Here is a 19,768-nt window from a genome sequence, read left to right on the forward strand (position 1 = left end):
AGATAATTCCAAGTACAAGAAATTTTTTAGGTCTCTGTGTTTACTGTAAAAGACGTGGAGGACTATGTGTTTGTCCATGCTAAGGCTAAGGAACGGGGTTACAAATCAGGTGATATTTAATGTTCTTTCAATCATTGAAATATTATGGCTTTACTTAAGTTATGATGTATTTCACAGTGAGGGCTTATTTTGTAACTTATAGCTACAGATCAAATCCATGGTAAGTTAGATATATCCATTCTAGGAATTCCCTTATAGGGCTGGCTAGAACCTCAGAATAAAAGTGTCAAGGGTCAAAAACATTCAACCAAAGGTCTAAAAAGTAAAAATAAAAAAGATCCCTCCTTCCATACAATTAATAATGGAAATCCCAAAAAAATAATTACAAATAAAAGTCACATATTTTATGCTTTTAATATTATCTTTAGAAGAAAGGTCTTTAGTAAACATGTAAAATAATACTAATAATAACAACGATCATAATCATAAAGTAGTTTTCATGTATTAAGCATTACTTCACAATGGGCAATGTTCTAAAGCTTTACGTATATATAAGCTACTTTAATTCCCATGACCACCCTGTGGAATTATCCCCATTTGTAGAAGAGAAAACTAAAGCATAGAATTAGCAGTTAGTGATACAACTAGAAAGAGGGTAAGCCAGAGCCAGTACAGAGAATTCACATATTTTTTTTTTTTTCTGCAGCAGGAAAGGTATTTGTATGTCCACAAATGTGTTCAACTTCCGATAACTGTCATTCACTTAATATTGCTGATATTTCACCTAGAACCTCTATTCTGACAAATATCAAATTTAAATCAGAGACTCCAACAAATTATAGAAGACAAAACATTAAATTTGGACATAAGAATATAGTTTAACTTCCAACTTCTCCTATTTACTAGCTTCATGATCTTGAAATATTATTTAACTTCTTTAACCCTCCATTCTCGTGACATGGAGATTGTAATAATTTTCCATAACAGAATTCAAAAATTCAAATGATATATGTCAAGTTGCTTTGTTAACTGTAAAATGCTAAACGAACATGGACAGTCAATATCTACTTCTGGCCTTCTCATCATTTATACATTTCTAGTACTTCCGATTTCTTTTCTTCAAATATGACATGTGTGATATCAGATTTGTCTAATCATTTATTCAACAAATTTTTTTGAATCTATACGTGCAGCACAGTCTAAGGGAGTCAAGAAAGGCCTTTCTAAAGAATAATATTTCAGCTAAATTTGGAAAGCTATGAGGAAGCTATCTGTGAAATTATGAGGGTGGGGGGTGCATGGTAGAGCACTTTAGGCAGAGAATGCAGAAAGTAAGAAGTGCCAACAGTGAGAATGAGCTTTCTTTGAGAAGTGTTAGAAAGTCCCATGTGGCTAGAGCTTCATCATGGAAGAGGAGTGTGATTTTTATGGGAAGCACAAGGTGCTATTAATAGAAGAGATCCCTTCTGAGTTTGAAGCTGGTAGAGGGAAGTCCAAAAAAACACATTAGACAATGAAATGAAGAGGAGCAATGGGTAAGTCGAAAATTGGCTCAGAACTAATCTTGAGAGCCATGCATAGAAAAGTAGTATCTTACTTGTAAAGAACAGCATAGAGAATATAGACAATAATATTGTAGTAACTACATCAGTGGTGTCAGATGGGTACTAGACTTATTGGGGTGATAACTTCATAAGTTATATAAAGTTATATATATAAAACAACAACAATAAAAAAAAAATAGATGGTTCTCCTGTGGCACCTTGGCCTTATGGCAAAAATAAAAAATAAAAAAAAAGTAGTATCCTAGTTACAAATGTTTCCCTAGGCTGAGGAGGGGATACTTTTTAGGCAGTGGAAACACGTGGATACATAACCAAAAATATCTGAAGACCCAACTCAGAATTGAAAATAATTGAAAACTAGAGGGTAGTATGTTAAAAAATTTTACAGCAGGCAGAAGAAAAGTTTTTTTACCCCATATAAGAAAGAAATTTGCCAAAGACAATATCACTTGAGCAAATAACATTATCTGACACCACATAAAAGGATCAGCACTAGTTATTCATATGCACAAATCTATAATTATAGTTTGTTTTCCATTCCTAGGCAGGGATCCCTATGTTGTAAAAACTTTTGCTTTTTTTTTAAGATAAAATAAAATGCATGCAGGTCATTTTCAGTTTCGTGTAACTTGGAAGAAATAACAAAATCCCAAGCTTTTTATTATTATTATTATTATTATTATTTAACTTGGTGAAGGCTAGATTGTTTTCACTGTGGCTATGAGCATTCTAGGGATAATTATTAACCTTAGAAAGGTAAAAATAATAATAGACAGCTGCGGTTAACCTACGAGCTTCATATGAAAAGCACATGAGGTGTTTTCTGAATGAGAGGCAAAAAATATAGTTTTACAGTCACAGGACTGGCTTCTATGAGTCATAGATGACCTTTGAACACCAATATATTATTAAAACAAACGTAAAAATGTGACATGTCCAAAACCAAGGAACCAGTGCCAGGTATAGCAACAACCACATAAATCACTAAATAATGGATTTCTTTATTCCTCAGGCCTTAATTTAAGGGGGATTAGCATTTGACAAAGAGTCACATGCTTAAGGGACAATGAACCATCAGGCCCAAGCAGCTATCAGTTGATCTTTGAGAGAACAGGATGAACTCCGGGAAGTAAGAGCACAGGAAGATTGGTTAATGCTTAACATAGATTTAAATCTTTCTGGGACACAGATAGTGACTTTGTGTGGAGTTGGAACCAAGTTCCAGGGAAGAATATACTGCCAATTGTTACAAACCCAAGGCTATTGTGAGGAGATAAAGCTTTGGATTTACTGGTTCTAGTAGTATAGCTCCAAACTCCTCAAACTGACATGAAATGTGTTGGAATAATTCTCTTCCTTCTGTATTATTCACTTACTAACCCAAAGTTGTCATTCTCTGCTCACCTATGTATTGATTTCTCTTCCTATGCTTGCTTTTGTTATTGGTCTCATTGGGACCAATCGCCCTTGTCTCGTTGCTCCAGGTCTTTTACTCCAAAGTTCAGCTCAAAATGTATCACATTTGTGAAACCCCTCTCTGACTAATCTTAACCAGCTTATTTTTTTTTGCATTTATGTACTCTTTCAAATAAGCATCCTTTATTCATTATTTATTCTTTATTTGTCATATGTTAGTCAATATATATTGCCGTATATACATGCAGGAAAGTGTTAAGGACTGGGGACAGATATACATGATATTCCAGGGTTAAGTATGTTACCATTTAGAAGGGAAATGGACATGTATAAAAAGACCACCTTTAAAAATTACTGAGTTTAGAGATATGTCCAAAATGAAATATGAGCATAGAAAAAGTACTCAGATCTGCCTTAGGAAGGAGCTAAGGAAGACCATCATGAAAATATATATGTTAAATAATCTTAGATACAAACAATAAGCAAGAGTTTAGGAGGAAAGAAAGTAGGGAAAGAGTGGTTCAGGAAGCAGGTGCAAAAGCATGAAGACAAGGGAGAAGATGTCATTTTTCAGAGCAGTGAAACATAGAGTAGGAGGAGTTGGACCATGGAACAGATAAGGTATAAAAAAGCCAAATCATGAGGAATTTTATGTACCATGAAAAGAAAATTATTTATTCTAAGGCCGGATGTTAAAAATATTTCATAACCAGTACATCACCAGCGCTGACCTAAGAGAACATTTTCATGCCATAGCATTGGAGCTGGGTCCAGGAGAATGCTGCCGTACCAGGTTTAGCCTTGTTTGTGGCCAGATTGTGGAAATGTCCATGCAGGTCCTGAAGGCAAGGGCCAGGTGGTTCTGCAGTGGAGCAAGGGGCACTTGAAAGGGTAAGAGCAGGTTCAATTTGCCAACCAGCATTTTTAACTACCGGTGCATACTAGCTAAATAAGAACTCTCTTCTTTTTACCATTATGTCATTTATTATTTATATCAATGGTATGGTATGCATTATTCCATTCTTTATTCTGTGCATTATCATGGTTTAAATCAGGGAGAAACATTTACATATTTTAAGCATGATAAGAGAACAATAATTTATGCATCATTACTCTGGCATTGATTGGGAAGAAAGAATGAGAGAAAGAAAAAAATGGAGAGAACAGGAGCAGATACAAGGCCAGATCTATAATCTGAAAGATAAATGATGAGAACTTGGTCTAGAACAGTGGTGCTGAAAATGTGAAAGATGAGATGGAGTTAGAAATAACTTGGAGGAGTGATCTGCAGTTTTAATTGTATATGAGTAGGGATAATATGGAACCGACATCTATGATACGTTCCAAAACTTTTACTCTGTCCTAGATTTCATATTCAAAACATGTGTCCTAGTATTCAGCTCTTATGAGAATAACAGTATTTCTTGGTTTGTCTGGGAAGTCCCTGATACACATAGGTTATCCTTAGCAATACTTTTTTAATAATGTCCTCTTTCACTTTCAAAGTATCAAAAATTAGATGGTCTTTCCAACTTTAGAAAATTTTTCAAGTGACTCCACACACGCATATGGCTTTTAAAAGAATTCTCAAAATGAAAGAATCACTTGGGAGGCTTATTGAAAATGCTGAAATCTGAGCTCCATTTCCAGAGATTCTGACTCGGTATATTTAAGAAATAAAACAAAATAACAAAAAACAATACAAAACTATGTACTTAAAAAAAAAATGAAGCACCCTTGCTGATTTTGAGTATATCATTAGGAGAAACTATATTAATATACCCAGATAAATTGTATACCATCTCTTTTCCTTCTCTTTACAAAAAAGAATAAAATACACATACAAAAAGTACTCGCTAAATCATATATTGCTTTTATTGCTTGTATGCGTGTGTGTGTTGAGAAAAATAAACCTGGAGTTGAGCAAATACTCTGGAGTGTCCCTATGGAAATGGCTATGACTTGGTTATCTATATAATTCCACACAGAAAACCTCAAGGATATTGCAGTCACTCTCTTCTTACAGCCTGGAAAGATAAAGAGTGGGCAGTAGAAACAGGGACATGATGGAAAGGTGGCAATTTTAGGAGACGAAAAGATTTAAGGGACAGTGTATAAATTGCAGGCAATTCCACATGTATGTCCTTTATAGTTGACTTGAAAAAATTGGCTAGAAAAAGAAGTTCCTCTTGGGAAATTATTGAAAGTTATTTTCATGTAATTATTCTTATAGAAATCTCCATGGTTATAATTGTTCATTGTTCTGCATCAATAAGCACTGTGTGCCATGACTAAGTGGACTGGGGCATTGGGAAGAACAGGGAAAAGAGGAACATAGAGTGTCCTTGATAGATTATGGACGAGGCTCTAAGGTTATTGAGGCAGCCTCAGAGGTTTTTTTTTTTTTTAAAGTTTAAATTTTATTTTGTTATTAGTTTAAAGTATATAGTACAATGGTTAGACATTTATGTAGTTTATGAAACGATCCCCCTGATTGCTCTTTCTCTCCTCTGGCTCTCCACCTATCCATTATATTAATGCTAACTGCATTCCCTATGTTGTGCTCCCCATCCCTGTGACCATCTATCAACCACTAATTTGTACTTCTTTACCCTTCTCCTCTTTCTCCCAGCTCCCCAAACTTTCTCCCAGTCCCCCTCAACCTTTCTCCTCTCTATCATCACCAGATTGTCCTCTATATTTGTGAATCTGTTTTTAATTAGTTTGGGTTTTTGTTCCTTAGATTCCACATATAAGCGAAATCATATGGTATTTATCTTTCTCTGTCTAACTTATTTCACTCAGCATAATAACCTCTAAGTCCATCCTCTAAGTCATTGCAAATGGTAGGATTTCATTTTTTTAAATGGCTGAGTAATATTCCATTGTATATGAACCATGACTTCTTTATCCAATCATCTGTTGATGGGCATTTACATTGCTTCCATATTTTGGCTATTGTAAATTGTGCTGCCATGAATATAGGGGTGCATAAATCTTTACAAATTATTGTTTTGGTTTTCTTTGGATAAATACCCAGAAGTGCAATTGCTGGGTCAAAAGGTATATCCATTTTTAATTTTTGGAGAAACCTCCAGGTTGTTTTCCATAGTGACTGTGTTGTGTCCAGAATAACCAGACCCAACTTGAGTGCTCTTAACCAGGAGACAGTTTATTAGCCGGCGGCTGTCCTTGCAAAGGAGCAGCCTCGAAATGCCAAGATACAAGGTTTTTAAGCCCCAAATCCCATTCCTCATTCTGTCTTAAACACAAAGGTCCATCTTTCTCCTATTCACTACCTGTCAACCCACTGGTCAGGTGTGCAAGCGGGAAGTACAGAAGCAGAAAGCTTGTGTTAGAATGTTATGTTCCTATGGGTGATTGCCTATGTTCCCATGGCCAATAGCCAGTGTTCCCATGGGCGATGGCCAAACAGTAATTCTCAGCTTATATACAATTGATTATTTTTCATGCCACGCAAGCAAGCAGGGTTACACAGGCTAAAATTGGCAGTTAGCGTATGAGCTCATTGTTACAAGTTTCATGATTAACAGAATGTGGTTAGGGGTTCCAGAAACTAGGCCTAAGTTATAGACTTCCTTTGTCCAGTTTCAGGTTTTAATTATTCTTTAACCCTTTCACATTTCAGCAGGCCATTACAACTGTACCCATTTGCAATCTCATCAGCAGTGTATGAGGGTTCTTTTTTCTCCACATCCTCACCAAAACTTGTTGTTCTCTGATTTATTGATGATAGCCATTCTGACAGAAGTCAGGTGATATCTCATTGTGGTTTTAATTTGCATTTCTCTGATGATTAGTTACCTTCAGTATCTTTTTATATGTCTATTGGCCATCTGTATTTCCTTTTTGGAGAAATATCTGTTCAGGTCTTCTGCTCATTTTTAACTGGATTGTTTGTTTTTTGTTGCTGAGTTGTATGAGTTCTTTATAGATTTTGGATATTAACCTCTTATCAGATGTATCATAAGCTGATATCTTCTCCCATTCAGTTGGTTGTCTTTTTGTTCTGTTGATGATTTCTTTTGCTGTGCAAAAACTTTTTTGTTTGATGTAGTCCTATTTGTTTATTTTATCTTTTTTTCCCTTGCTTGAAGAGATATGTCTGAAAATAAATTGCTAGTAGCAATATCAGAGAGATTACTGCCTATGTTTTCTTCTAGAATTTTTATAGTTTCAGGTCTTACATTTAAGTCTTTAATCCATTTTGAGTCTATTCTTGTATACAGTGTGAAAATGTTGTCCAGGTTCTTTTCTTTTTTCTTTTTTTTTTTTTTTTGTATCTATCTTCCAATTTTCTCAGGACCATTTATTGAAGAGACTTTAATATTCTTGCCTCCTTTGTCATATATTAAGTGAGCGTATAGGTGTGGCTTTATTTCTGGGCTTTTTATTCTGTTCTATTGATCAATGTGTCTGTTTTTATGCCAGTACCATGCTGTTTTAATTACTGTAGACTTGCAGTATAGTTTGACAATAGGTAGTGTGATACCTCTAACTTTGCTCTTCTTTCTCAAGATTGCCATGGCTATTCGGGGTTTTTTATGGTTCCATATAAATTTTAGGATTATTTGTTCTAGCTCTCTGAAAAATGTCTTTGATATTTTGATAGGGATTGCACTGAATCTGTAGATTGCTTTGGGTAGTATGGCCATTTTAATGATGTTGATTCTTCCTACCCACGAGCACGATATATGCTTCCATTTATTTGTATATTCTTCAATTTCTTTTTTCAGTGACATAATTTTCTGAGAACAAGTCTTTTACCTCCTTAGCTAATTTGATTCCCAGATATTTTATTATTTTTGATGCAATTGAAAATGGGATTGTTTTCTTAATTTCTCTTCTCGAAAGATCATCATTGGTATATAAAAATGCCACTGGCTTCTGAAAATTAATTTTATATCCTGCTACTTTATTGAATTCATTGAGCAATTTTAACAGTTTTTTGGTGAAATCTTAGGGTTCTCTATATATAGTATCATGTCATCTGCAAATAACAAGAGTTTTACTTCTTGCTTTCCAATTCAGATACCTTTTATTTCTCTTTCTTGTCTTATTTCTGTGACTAAGTCTTCCAATACAATATTGAAGAGGAGTGGTGAAAGTGGGCATCCTTGTCTTATTCCTGATCTTAAGGAAAATGCTTTTTGCTTTTCCCCATTGAGTATGATGTTAGCTTTAGGTTTGTCATATGTGGAGGCAGCCCAGCGTTTTAAAAAACATCAGTGGAGCCCCTGGGAACTCTTACTCTTTGCAGTCCACAGCTCTCTATCCTAACCTACGATTCCAAGTAGAATGACTAGGATTTAATTGCATCAAAGAAAGATAAGATGAGAATACATGCAGGTTTTATCAGGCAGAAGGAGCAGAAAGAGCAAATGCTCTCATGTCTGGATTCCATATTATTTTAGTATGAATAAAGAAATTCTCTCTAGACAAAAGATTACTCTCTGTAGGGTTTGTCATTGATTCTTCCCTTTTTTTTTTTTTTTTTTTGGTTTGCACAGCAAGAAACTATTCTATCAAAGTAAAAATTACAGATAATTTCTCACAGAGATGTCTACATTTTCTGATTTGAAATTATATTTTTATGAAACACCTGCTTTAAAATATCTTTTTCTTACTGTAATAACAACCTGTGAAATTAGTAATACTAATAGGTTAGTGACTTATCTGGTCAAAATCAAGGGACAAGCATAGATTTAAATCCAAAAGTTTGACCTATTCACCTCTCAACGCATCTTGGCCATCCATGCTACATTAGTCTACTCTCAATAGGATAATGAATAGCTTTGCTCTTTTTTAAGGGAATTTCAAACATAAAGAATGTCAAGTATCAGTAAGTTAATGTGTCAGATATTGTAGAGACCCACTTTGCTTTTCTAAGTACTATTGAAATCTCATTATAAAAGAAGTTTACTATAAAATTAGAAATATGTAATCATGAAAGTCTTTGTAAAATATTTGATCATTATATCCTACGAATTTTTATTAAAAGAAGTATGCACTCACCAGTAGGAAACTTGTACATACTAGTGAAGACGATAGAGGATAAAAAAGCTATTTTCCTCTCTCCCTTTACTCGCTTCTTCTTCTTTTACACAAATAAGCCCCCTCTTGTCATTTATTTTGCTTATCTCTGTCTTCCTCAGCACCTTCTAAGGTAAAGAAGAGTTACTATGTTAGAAATAAATGATTACCTAGTTTCTATTTGCAACATATCCTTATTTGTGAGACATTAAGAGCATTTTCCTAATTAGATCTAGAGAAATTTTAGTAGCTTGACACCCAGAAAATTATTAGCAATAATTATGTCACTGGATTTCTACCATATTAATTAAAAGAACATAATTATATTATTTTAAAAAACAAGTGTTCTAATAACATATATGTGTGTGTATTTATACACAGATAATCAATTTTTTTTTGAAGCATTAATCATTCTTATAATAGTCCCGACAAAAATTCAAAATTAATGCAATAGGGAGGTGAAGTAGAAGCAACATAGCTGAGGAACTAGGAGGTGAAATTTGATTTGCGGCTTATTGAGCAAAAAGAAAACATGGAGAAAAAAATTCAAAGGAATTAAAGAGCTTTAAAGAAAATAGTCTTGGCTGAGGAAACAGTTTAGACTTTCACAACTGCTGTCGGTAAAGAAATGGCAGCTTGTTTCACCAAGGTTGACTGTCTAAAAAAATGTTCTATCCTCATTTACATTACACCACACCTAATACTTAAGGACTTGCAGTATGATTGTTTAAAATTTTTTCAAATCATATGAAATGACTCAAGAAATTGGTCAATATTTTCAATATAATAATGGCTATTTTCATCTGATTTTTTAAGAGAAAATAGTCATTAGTAATTAAGATGTGTTAAGTGACATATATCCAGGTACGTTTTTATCGAATATTCTTATTTACAAGTACAACTCTCATGACAATAAAGTTAGTGTATATAAGGTTTCCTGTGATGGTTTTTTTCTTAATATAATAATAGTGTCTGGTTGATAAAACAGAAAAAAAAATCTTTACAAGTAGTCCTCTATAGCAACAATGTTTTCCTGTTCCTGCTAATTTTTCTGTAACTAATATTGCATGTTAATCTCATGACAGAATTTTTAATGTATTTGTGAACAAAAAAGAACTTATCATTTAATACTACTTCACATTCTATACTCTATCCACTGAAAACCAATCTTAAGTTCCATATACCCTACTGAAAGCAAATATTCAAACTACACATACCCTAAAAAGGAAAAAGAAAGAGGTAACGACATGGCATGGCAATTCTTCCCACTTTTTAAAGCATATTTACATACTAATTTTTTGTGGAGAAACAGAATCTGAAATTTCATACTCAGAACTTTTAGACTAAGAATTTTGTCTTTAGAGATATACTTAAATCTATTAGGATATTTTCATGTATTTTTTTCCTGGAAGCATAGATTTTCGGTAACTAGCTGTTACGGTTAATAACCAACAGGAAATTTGGCAATACTTTAACATGTGGCAAATTTTCCCCACTTGAGAACATATGGAATATGTTTCTCATGGATTTATTAATAACTAAAGAACCTTTCCTATTCCTTGATACTTGAAGAACTGGGAACATATTACTTCTAACAAGAAGCATGTTAGTTTTTGCTAGCATAAAAGATGAATTTTTCTTCACCTATCCACCCACATCCCCCAAGAAAAACAGAAAAACAAAAGGAGCTCCATATAAGTTGGCCACTTGACAGAGATATAAGGCCTGGCTCATGGGCAGCTCTGTGTCTTTTGTGATCCTCCTGAGACTTCTGATTCAAATATCTTTGTCCTACAGAGTTTAAGTCACTTTTTTGCTCTAAAATTCTAGTCTTAGCAAATAAAACCAGTATCTTTTGTTTTCATTGGAGTTGTCTATGGGATTAAAAATGTTCTTATTTGTTTGAAGATTGTAATGATTCAGTTTCTAATATAATTTATGCCAGGGATTAAGCAAGCCATCTGGATTCCAGGGTGACACTGAGATTTTAGTCTTTAGATATATTCTTTTCTCTTGCTCAGAAGAGAATTTGTTTTACATATCAATGATGAACATAAAGGACTTTACAATAATTAGGTTTTATTTTCTTGATCTAACTAAGAGGCATTGCCGTTAAATTTTATCGATTTTCTTTCATTATTATACCTTGGAATTTATTATTTTTCTATACCAGTTTCAAACTTTTGACTACTCTGACCACCTTTATAGAGTTCATTAAAATTTATTAAATCTTGCTGCTCTCCTTGCACAGATATTTTCCAATATATTTGCATTGTCTAACTATACAAAGTATAAGTTTGTTCAAATTTAGATTGTACTGTTTTGTACTAGTTACTAGTGCTCCTGAGATAGTGAAGAGGTATACTGATCTATAGTTCAGAACTCCAATGGGTTTGTTCAGATCACACTTATAACATCTGAACAACTGAAGATATGATCCTGAAAATTTTCTCTGGCAATGTATTAAACTATCACAACAAGCCTATAATTAATTTTTCCTTCAACTGCTCAGATGGCAGGAAAGGTGAAGTCAGATATCACCTAGACTTTAATAGGATAAGTCTGGTATTGACTATTGTATAAGCTAAAATGACATTCCTCCCTCTGCCCCCCCTTCCCCAAAGATATCCATGTTCTAATCCCTGCAACCTTTAATCGTTATCTTATTTGAAAACAAGAAGAGTCTTTGCAGATGTGACTAAGCTAAGGATCTTGAGATGCGGAAATTACCCCAGATTATCCGGGTGAGTCCTAATTGTTTTCACAAATGTTCTTATAAAACAGAGAGAGAAAGATTACAGATAGAAGGGGAGGAGGCAAGTTATCTCTTGTGTATTCCCAAGGAGGCAGACATTGGAGTAATGCAGCCACAAATCAATGAAGATTGGCAGCTACCAAAAGCTGGAAGAGACAAGGAACAAATTCTCCCATAGAGTCTTTGAAAAAAGTATAACCCTGCTGACACCTTGATGTTAGCACAGTGATACTGATTATGAACCTCTGGCCTCCATAACTATGAGGGAATAAATTTCTGTTGTTTTTTAGCCAAAAAATCTATGGTGATTTACTATAGCAGTCATAGGAAACCAATACAACTATCATGATTATTTAATAGTTGGGAGTCACAAGCAAAAAAGCAAGATAAATCATAGATCGTTTTTAGGGGAAAGCTTATTCATATTCTGTAATTTTGGTAGAGATATGTATTTACTATCTTTTTTATTTCAACATAGTTCATTTTTTAGGTTACAAAGACAGACCGAATGTGCCTGCCATTGTAAGTTTTTAGAACGGCAAATGGAAAGAAAGAGTGCCATTTACAACAACTGAAAAGATAAAACTTGGGAATAAATTAAGCCAGAAACATTCAAAGCTTACCTGAGGAAAAATTTTATATACTCTTGAAGGATCTAAATACTTCAATAGAATTAAATAATTGGAAAGACATAATAGGGTCTAGTGTAAGAAAACTCAATGGCAAAACACTGTCAACGTTTCAAAAGTGAATTTACTCTTCTAATATGATTTCAATAGCGACCCAAAAGTTTCCCCCTTCCTATCAGGAAAAAGCTGATGTAGAAGTTCATGTTAAAATATATTCTAAAAGATTGCTTATAGTTTATCAGTTCTTCTGACAGAAAATTACCAAATGAAGTAAATTAATAATATGTATCAATTTAAATATTAGTTTAATATTAATTTAAATATTAGTTTAATATTTCATCCTTTTAAAAGATAAAGGAAATAGCATTGTGACTTTTACTGAAAATAAAAGAGAAGATTATTTACCATACCATCTTTTGTCATTAATATGGTAGATAACTCAAAGAAAAAGTTATCACCATTTGAATGAATAGAACAGCTACTTCGGGCATCGATAAAGAATTGAGCACATGAGAATACACAAAAGATACTACTGTTAACTACAAAAATTTCAATTTATAAAATTAAACTAGCCAGGAGTTAAACTCATACTACAAAAACAAAGTTAAAAGCAAAAAATCAACTTTTTAATGATAAATGTATCTTGAAATGTTCAATAAGGAAGGAAAGATGAATGAGAACAGAAAGTAACCATATTTAACTGTAAAATGTTCTCATCACTTCTAAGATACAATACTTTTTTCATGGTCAAGTATACTCAACATTTTCTGTTAGGTAACATTAATCAAAGACTGCATTAATAAATTTAACATGGCCTTAGGGAGAACAGCATTAATACAAACACCTGTACTAATTGACCATATAGATATAGTCAAGTTTATTGAAAAAAATATTGCCAAGATTCATAGAAAAACATCACCAAGAAGTTAAATTTCAAATTATTTATCTATAATTTCTATTTTTTTCTTGCTTTCTTTATGAGTAAATACTACTCTGTTTATTTGTCAAAGGTAAAATATGTCATCATTAAAATTATGCGACTCATCTTTTAACTATTTAAAAGAGTCTCAACTTGTAAACTTGCTCCTCAAGTAACAAAAGATTTATCTTCCTTCTTCATTGTTTTCAACAACAATAAGGATTTTAATCTCTACTCATAATTTGTGTACACAATTATAATTATCCTAGATATTTAAAGATAATAGAGTGCATAATATTAATTTCCACATACTTAATCAATTGTTGCAAAACTAATTCTAGTGATAGCTATATTCATACCCAGATATTTGGGCACAGTTCCATCACACATGTCAAAATTTACAGAGGGAAGATCAAATTCATTTTCATTTGTCAGAATTTATGACCTCGTTTGGATATTGACCTTAGATGCCTTAATTCCTAAGAGTTTATTATTTTTACTGATGATTCAGTGCTCAGATTTTAAAACTTTGATCTAGAGCATTGAGCATTATGGTGCACATAATGATCATTTAGTCATAACTGTGGATATAAAATTAGAGAACATATACTAAGTGGTAATAATAAGTCAAAAAAGATATTTTCCTCTTTTATACACTTTCTATCCGCTTCTCTTATGGTAATTTCTCACACTTAGTCATACCATCTGTCATAAAATTCAAGTGCAATCCCATAGCTTACAAGTGTTTGAGAGAAATTTTTCTAGAAACAAAGGAAAACAAGTGTATAAGATAGGAGGGAACTAACACTTTAGAAATTCTTACTACATGCTAGGCAACTTATATATATTACCCCATTTTATCACAATTAAATAAAATAATATTATTACCATTTATAGAGGTAAGAACTTGTGGACAGAAAAATAATTTCCCAATATACCTTGGTACAGAAATTTAATTTGTGCCCATCATATCACGAATCTCAAGCTTTTAAGAGTATTATATCATTAAATAGAGAGTAGCATGAGCTGTGGGCATTTCTGGATCTGCTTTTGCCCATGAAACACATTCTCCCATAGAAAAAATGGTTGCATAGGTGATGATTCCAAGGTGATTTTATCCTAGCGGTTAATTCGGCGTATTGAGAAGTCACATATCACATATCATGGGGTAAAATACATTTTAGGGATTAACTGGAGACATGGCAGCTGAATGGTTAGCACTCTTTTTAAAATTTTATGGTAAAATCTATCCTGAGTTTTAAACTATCATAAAGAACATTTAGAGTAATATTCAACTATTTAACTTATTAATTAACTATCATTAAATGATATTCTGTTGATATCACATCATAGGCACTGATCTGTTTTAGCACATTTTTGCCCTAGTAATTATTTGAATTGTGCACCACATAGTGCAATATACATGCTAACATGAGTACCCAGAAATGCCTGCTAGTGCTATGTATGTACTAATTGTGATTTATTAATTTATAACCCTTCATTTATACAAACTCAGTATTTAAAATCATTACTTTTTAGAGGTAAAGAGAACTCGATATTGGTAGTCCATCCCCTTTTATTTTATTTTATTTTATTTTATTTTATTTTATTTTATTTATTTTTTTATGTTTAGCAGGGTTTTTTTTTAATTAATTTATTTTTATCGTGACGTTGGTTAATGAAATTCAATAAATTTCAGCTGTACATTTTAACAGTAAGGCATATATATATTTACATTGTGTGTTCACCTCCCATAGTTAGATTTCTTTCTGTCACCACATTTTTGATCCTTTTTACCTCATTTATATCTGCCCTCCCCCCTCTCCCTACCCTCTGGTAACCACTAGTCTATTGTCCATGTCCATGAGGGTTTATATCCCACATATAGGTGATATTATGTAATTTTCAACTTTTTCTGGCTGGCTTATTTCACTTAGCATGATTATCTCGAGTTCCATCCATGTTGTTGCAAATGACAGTATTTCATCTCTTCTTATGTCTCACCTTCCTTTATTTTTGAGGTATGAAAATGAGCCCGCAAGGATTACATAAAGCCTTCTATAGATGAACAGAATTAAATGATGATAATTTACTATGTAATGTAGCTCAATGTTATGCTGAATTCCATACAACTAGAAAATAAATTTTAATACTGGGAGAATTTAAAACTTAGAAATACAACCAAGTTATGGGGTCTTTTACCATTACAGTTCAAAAGGTACAGTGACCTTGCATTTATAAAGATAAAGTATGAAATTATTCTCAAAAACAATAGGGTCCAATAGTTTACTAATGAATATTTTAGATAGCTGTAAGAAAATATTGTATTCTCTATAGTTCAAGAAAATGATAAGCTTAGCTTCATTCATACAGAAATAATCTTGAAAACACGAATGTCGTAATGAGAATAATTTGGTTACAGCATTCATCTATGATTCAAACGCTTAATAAAATGGGTATAAAAGAAAAATATCTAAACATGATAAAGGCCGTATAGAACAAACCCTAAGCTAATATCATACTTAATGGTGAGAAACTAAAAACCTTCCCTCCAAGGTCAGAAAAAAGACAAGGCTGTTTGCTATCAGCACTCTTATTCAATATTGTGTTGGAAGTCCTTGCTAGAACAATTGGTCAAAAGAAAGAAATAAAAAGCATTCAAATTGGGAAAGAAGTCAAATTGTCACTTTTTTCAGATGACATGACTCTGTATAGAAAACCCTAAAGACTCCATTAAAACCTATTAGAAATAATAAACAAAGACAGTACAGTTTCAGAGTACAAAATCAACATACAAAAATCCATAGCATTCCTATACACTAACAATGAATTTTCAGAAAAAAAATGAAAAATAAATTTATTTTGCAATTGCAACAAAAAGGATAAACTACCTAGGAATAAACTTCATGAAGCATGTGAAGGACCTATACACTGAAAACTATAAGACATTATTAAAAGAAATTGAAGAAGACACAAAGAAATGAAAAGATAATTTGTGTTCATGGACTGGAAGAATCCACGTAGTTAAAATAACCTTATTATCCAATGCGATATACAGATTTAATGCAATCCCCATCAAAATCCAAGTGGCATTTTTTAAAGAAATGTAACCAAAAAAAATCATCAGATTTTCATGTAAGTAAAAAAGACCGTACATAGCCAAAGCAATCCTGAGGAAAAAGAACGAAGCCAGAGCTATCACTCTGCCTGACTTGCAATTATATTACAAAGTGACGATAATCAAACAGCATGATACTGGCAGAAAAACAGACACACAGACCAATGAAACAGAATGGAGAGTTCAGAAATAAACCCCCATATGTATGGAAAAATAATTTTTGACAAAAGAGCCAAAAACATATAATGGAAAAAGGTAAGCCTCTTCAATAAATGGTGCTGGGAAAACTGGAAAGCCACACACAAAAGAATGGAACTAGACTGCTATCTGTCACTATATAACAAAATTAACTCAAAATGGATCAAAGATCTAAATATAAAACCTGAAACAATAAATCGCGTAGGAGAAACATAGGTACTAAACTCATGGACCTTGAATTTGGGGAGGATTTTATGAATTTGACCTCAAAGGCAAAGAAAGTAAAAGCAAAAATAAATGAATGGGACTATATCATACTAAAAATCTTCTACACAACAGGAGAAACCATTAACAAGACAAAGAGGCAACCAAATAAATGGGAGAAGATATTTGCAAACAATGCCTCTGATAAAGGGCTAATATCCAAAATATACAAAAAACTCATACAACTCAACAACAACAACAAAAATCTAATTAAAAAATGGGCAGAGGACCTGAACAGACACTTCTCACAAGAAGACATACAAATGGCCAACAGACATATGAAAAGATGCTCAACTTCACTAGTATTAGGGAAATGCAAATCAAAACCACAATCAGTTACCATCTCACATCTGTTAGAATAGCTGTAATCGACAGGACTAGTAATAACAAATGTTGGAGAGGATGCGGAGAAAAAGGAACCCTCATACACTGCTGGTGGGACTGCAAATTGGTACAGTCTCTATGGAAAACAATATAGAGTTTCCACAAAAATTAAGAACAGAATTACCATATGACCCAGCAATCCTTCTTCCAGGTATCTACTCCCAAATTTAAAAATATTTATCAGTAAAAATATATGCACCCTGATGTTCATAGCAGCATTATTCATGGTGTCCAAGACATGGAAACAACCTTCATGGAAATGTCCTTCAATAGATGATTGGATAAAGTTGTACATATATACAATGGACTATTACTCAGCCATAAGAAAAGATGAAATACTGCCATTTGTAACACGTGAATGGATTATAAGATTATCATGCTAAGTGAAATAAATCAGACTGAAAAACATTGAGAACCATACAATTTCACTCATATATGCGATATAAAACTGAAAGCAACAAACGAACAAGACAAACAGAGACTCATGGACAGGGTTAACAGTTTAGTGGTTATCAGAGGGAAGTGGGGGAAAGGGAAGTAGATAAGGGTAAAGGGAGTCAAATATATGGTAATGGAAGGTAATTCGACTTTGGGTGGTGAACACACAACGCAATACACATATGATGTATCTTCAAATTGTACACTTGAAATCTATTTAATTTTATTAACTAGTGTCACCCAATAAATTTAATTTAAACAGATAGGAAAAGGTTAATTTGGTTAAGAATTGTCAAAGTAGTGATTGGCTAAAGTGTGGATACATAGTAACAGTATATGAGCTCCAAAGAGTAATTGTACAATAGCTAAATTTGAATTAGCAATTTATTTTTAAAAGCCATGAAGAGAATCACAATGTACAGCCAAACCTGTAGTTAGACAACCAGCTATGAAATTTGAAACTATTGGTATGACAAATCCTGTTTCAGACCTTGTTGACTTAGATTTCCTTGCACAACGGTATTTGCCAAAGACAGGAAACAGGCGTAATGTACATATACCTCTCTAACCTTCTCTCTTTACTTTCCTTCTTCCTACAGGTAAAGCAGATACTTTACCTTGCTCTGAGAACCAACAGTAAGTGATAACTCCTTTATTTTAAGGTGAACATTTTATTATGCCAATATACTTATGCCTTGTCAGTGGTAAAACGAGACACAGTAAATGAATCTATGATTTTCAGAAGTCTATTGATAACTTTTATTGCTAGTAGTTACCTTAAGTTATTATATTCTCCTTAAGCTAAGAAAGTAATATATGCTCTATTATTCCCAAAACACTTTTATCAAATTTAATATTTAAATCAATTTCTTACCTTTTATTCTTAAACAAGCAATATAATTCATTTTCATGTCTATGACTTTTGATCATTATATCAAAACTTCCTTTAATAGAAAAATGAAAAACTATGCTTATATGTGTGGGTATTTTCATATATTAATATCTTTACTAATATTCACATATATGGACATGTGTTAACACAGATATTATCAAAATAAGAATGGGAAGCTATTGCTAACAGTTTTAAATTAATCAAAACAAAATTATAGTACTGACCTTGAGATAAAAAATATTCTATTAAGGAGTACCAATATAAGATTTGAGTCCATGAAATGCACTCAAATCAAAGAGAGAGAAAGAGAGAGACTTTTAGAAGATTTTCAATAAAAAGTCAATCTACCTAGGCAGCTACATTTATATAAATAATTTAAATATAATATATGTTGTGTATATTTTTATTTGGAAGCAATTTCTACATAGAATTTTATATTTGTCCTTGGCAAATAAAGAATGACTCTGGATAAATAAATAGTAAAAGACCATGGAGCTACCTAACAACAACATGTAAGTAGTTATTATTTACCTTGTAGAGGAAAGATTTTACTTTCAGAATATTTTATTAATGCTTTTCTTCTCAGCGGTTGAATGTCAGCCAGGGAGCTTAGAGAAGCCTTATTCTATTGTCAGAGAAATCTGGTGTTGCCTCTTCCCCTAGTTAAAGCTAAGCCAACATCTGCCTATATGACTAACTCTCTGGAGGAGAATCAAAGGAAATTAAACTGATGACAAGTTTCAAGCCCAGCAGCTACTCTATAATGATATGTTGTAAGGTCAACTGGGGCCTCTGAATTGAGCACAGATTTGTAAGAGATAAACTGAGAAGAAGCGTGTCAGAAATTTCAAGTAGTGTTTAAATCAAATACTGCTAAGAAATCAAGTAAAGAGAAGGTAGTTCATCCTTGAAAAGAAAAAAATTGTTTTTGAAGAATTGTCAAAGCAATTATTATCATTACAGATTTCCTACACGATAAAGTCTAGAAAATTTCCAAACTTTGTAGAGTGTCTAGGCTGCTTTCTGTCTCAGAGACAAGTGATAAAATGAAAGAAAGTGATCAGAATGAACATTAAATATTATAATTAGAGTTCGAAAATATTCGATTAGATACTTTTCTGTGCTGTGATTAATAT

The 19,768-nt window shown here is 32.7% G+C and overlaps 1 protein-coding gene across 1 annotated transcript in view; it reads left to right on the plus strand.

The window, feature by feature from the left end:
• The first annotated feature begins 3,487 nt into the window (after positions 1–3,487).
• The window catches only part of LOC120594927 (cysteine-rich secretory protein 3-like), a 36,414-nt gene continuing 20,133 nt past the window's right edge, over positions 3,488–19,768 (plus strand). The window contains exons 1-2 of the mRNA XM_039853122.1: positions 3,488–3,872; positions 18,340–18,376. The gene's annotated coding sequence lies outside the window, so the exon portion shown is untranslated. The remainder of the gene's footprint in view (positions 3,873–18,339; positions 18,377–19,768) is intronic.

Source organism: Pteropus medius, unplaced genomic scaffold (genome assembly GCF_902729225.1).
Source record: "Pteropus medius unplaced genomic scaffold, Ma_sr-lr_union100, whole genome shotgun sequence".
In the NCBI taxonomy this organism is placed as follows: domain Eukaryota; kingdom Metazoa; phylum Chordata; class Mammalia; order Chiroptera; family Pteropodidae; genus Pteropus; species Pteropus medius.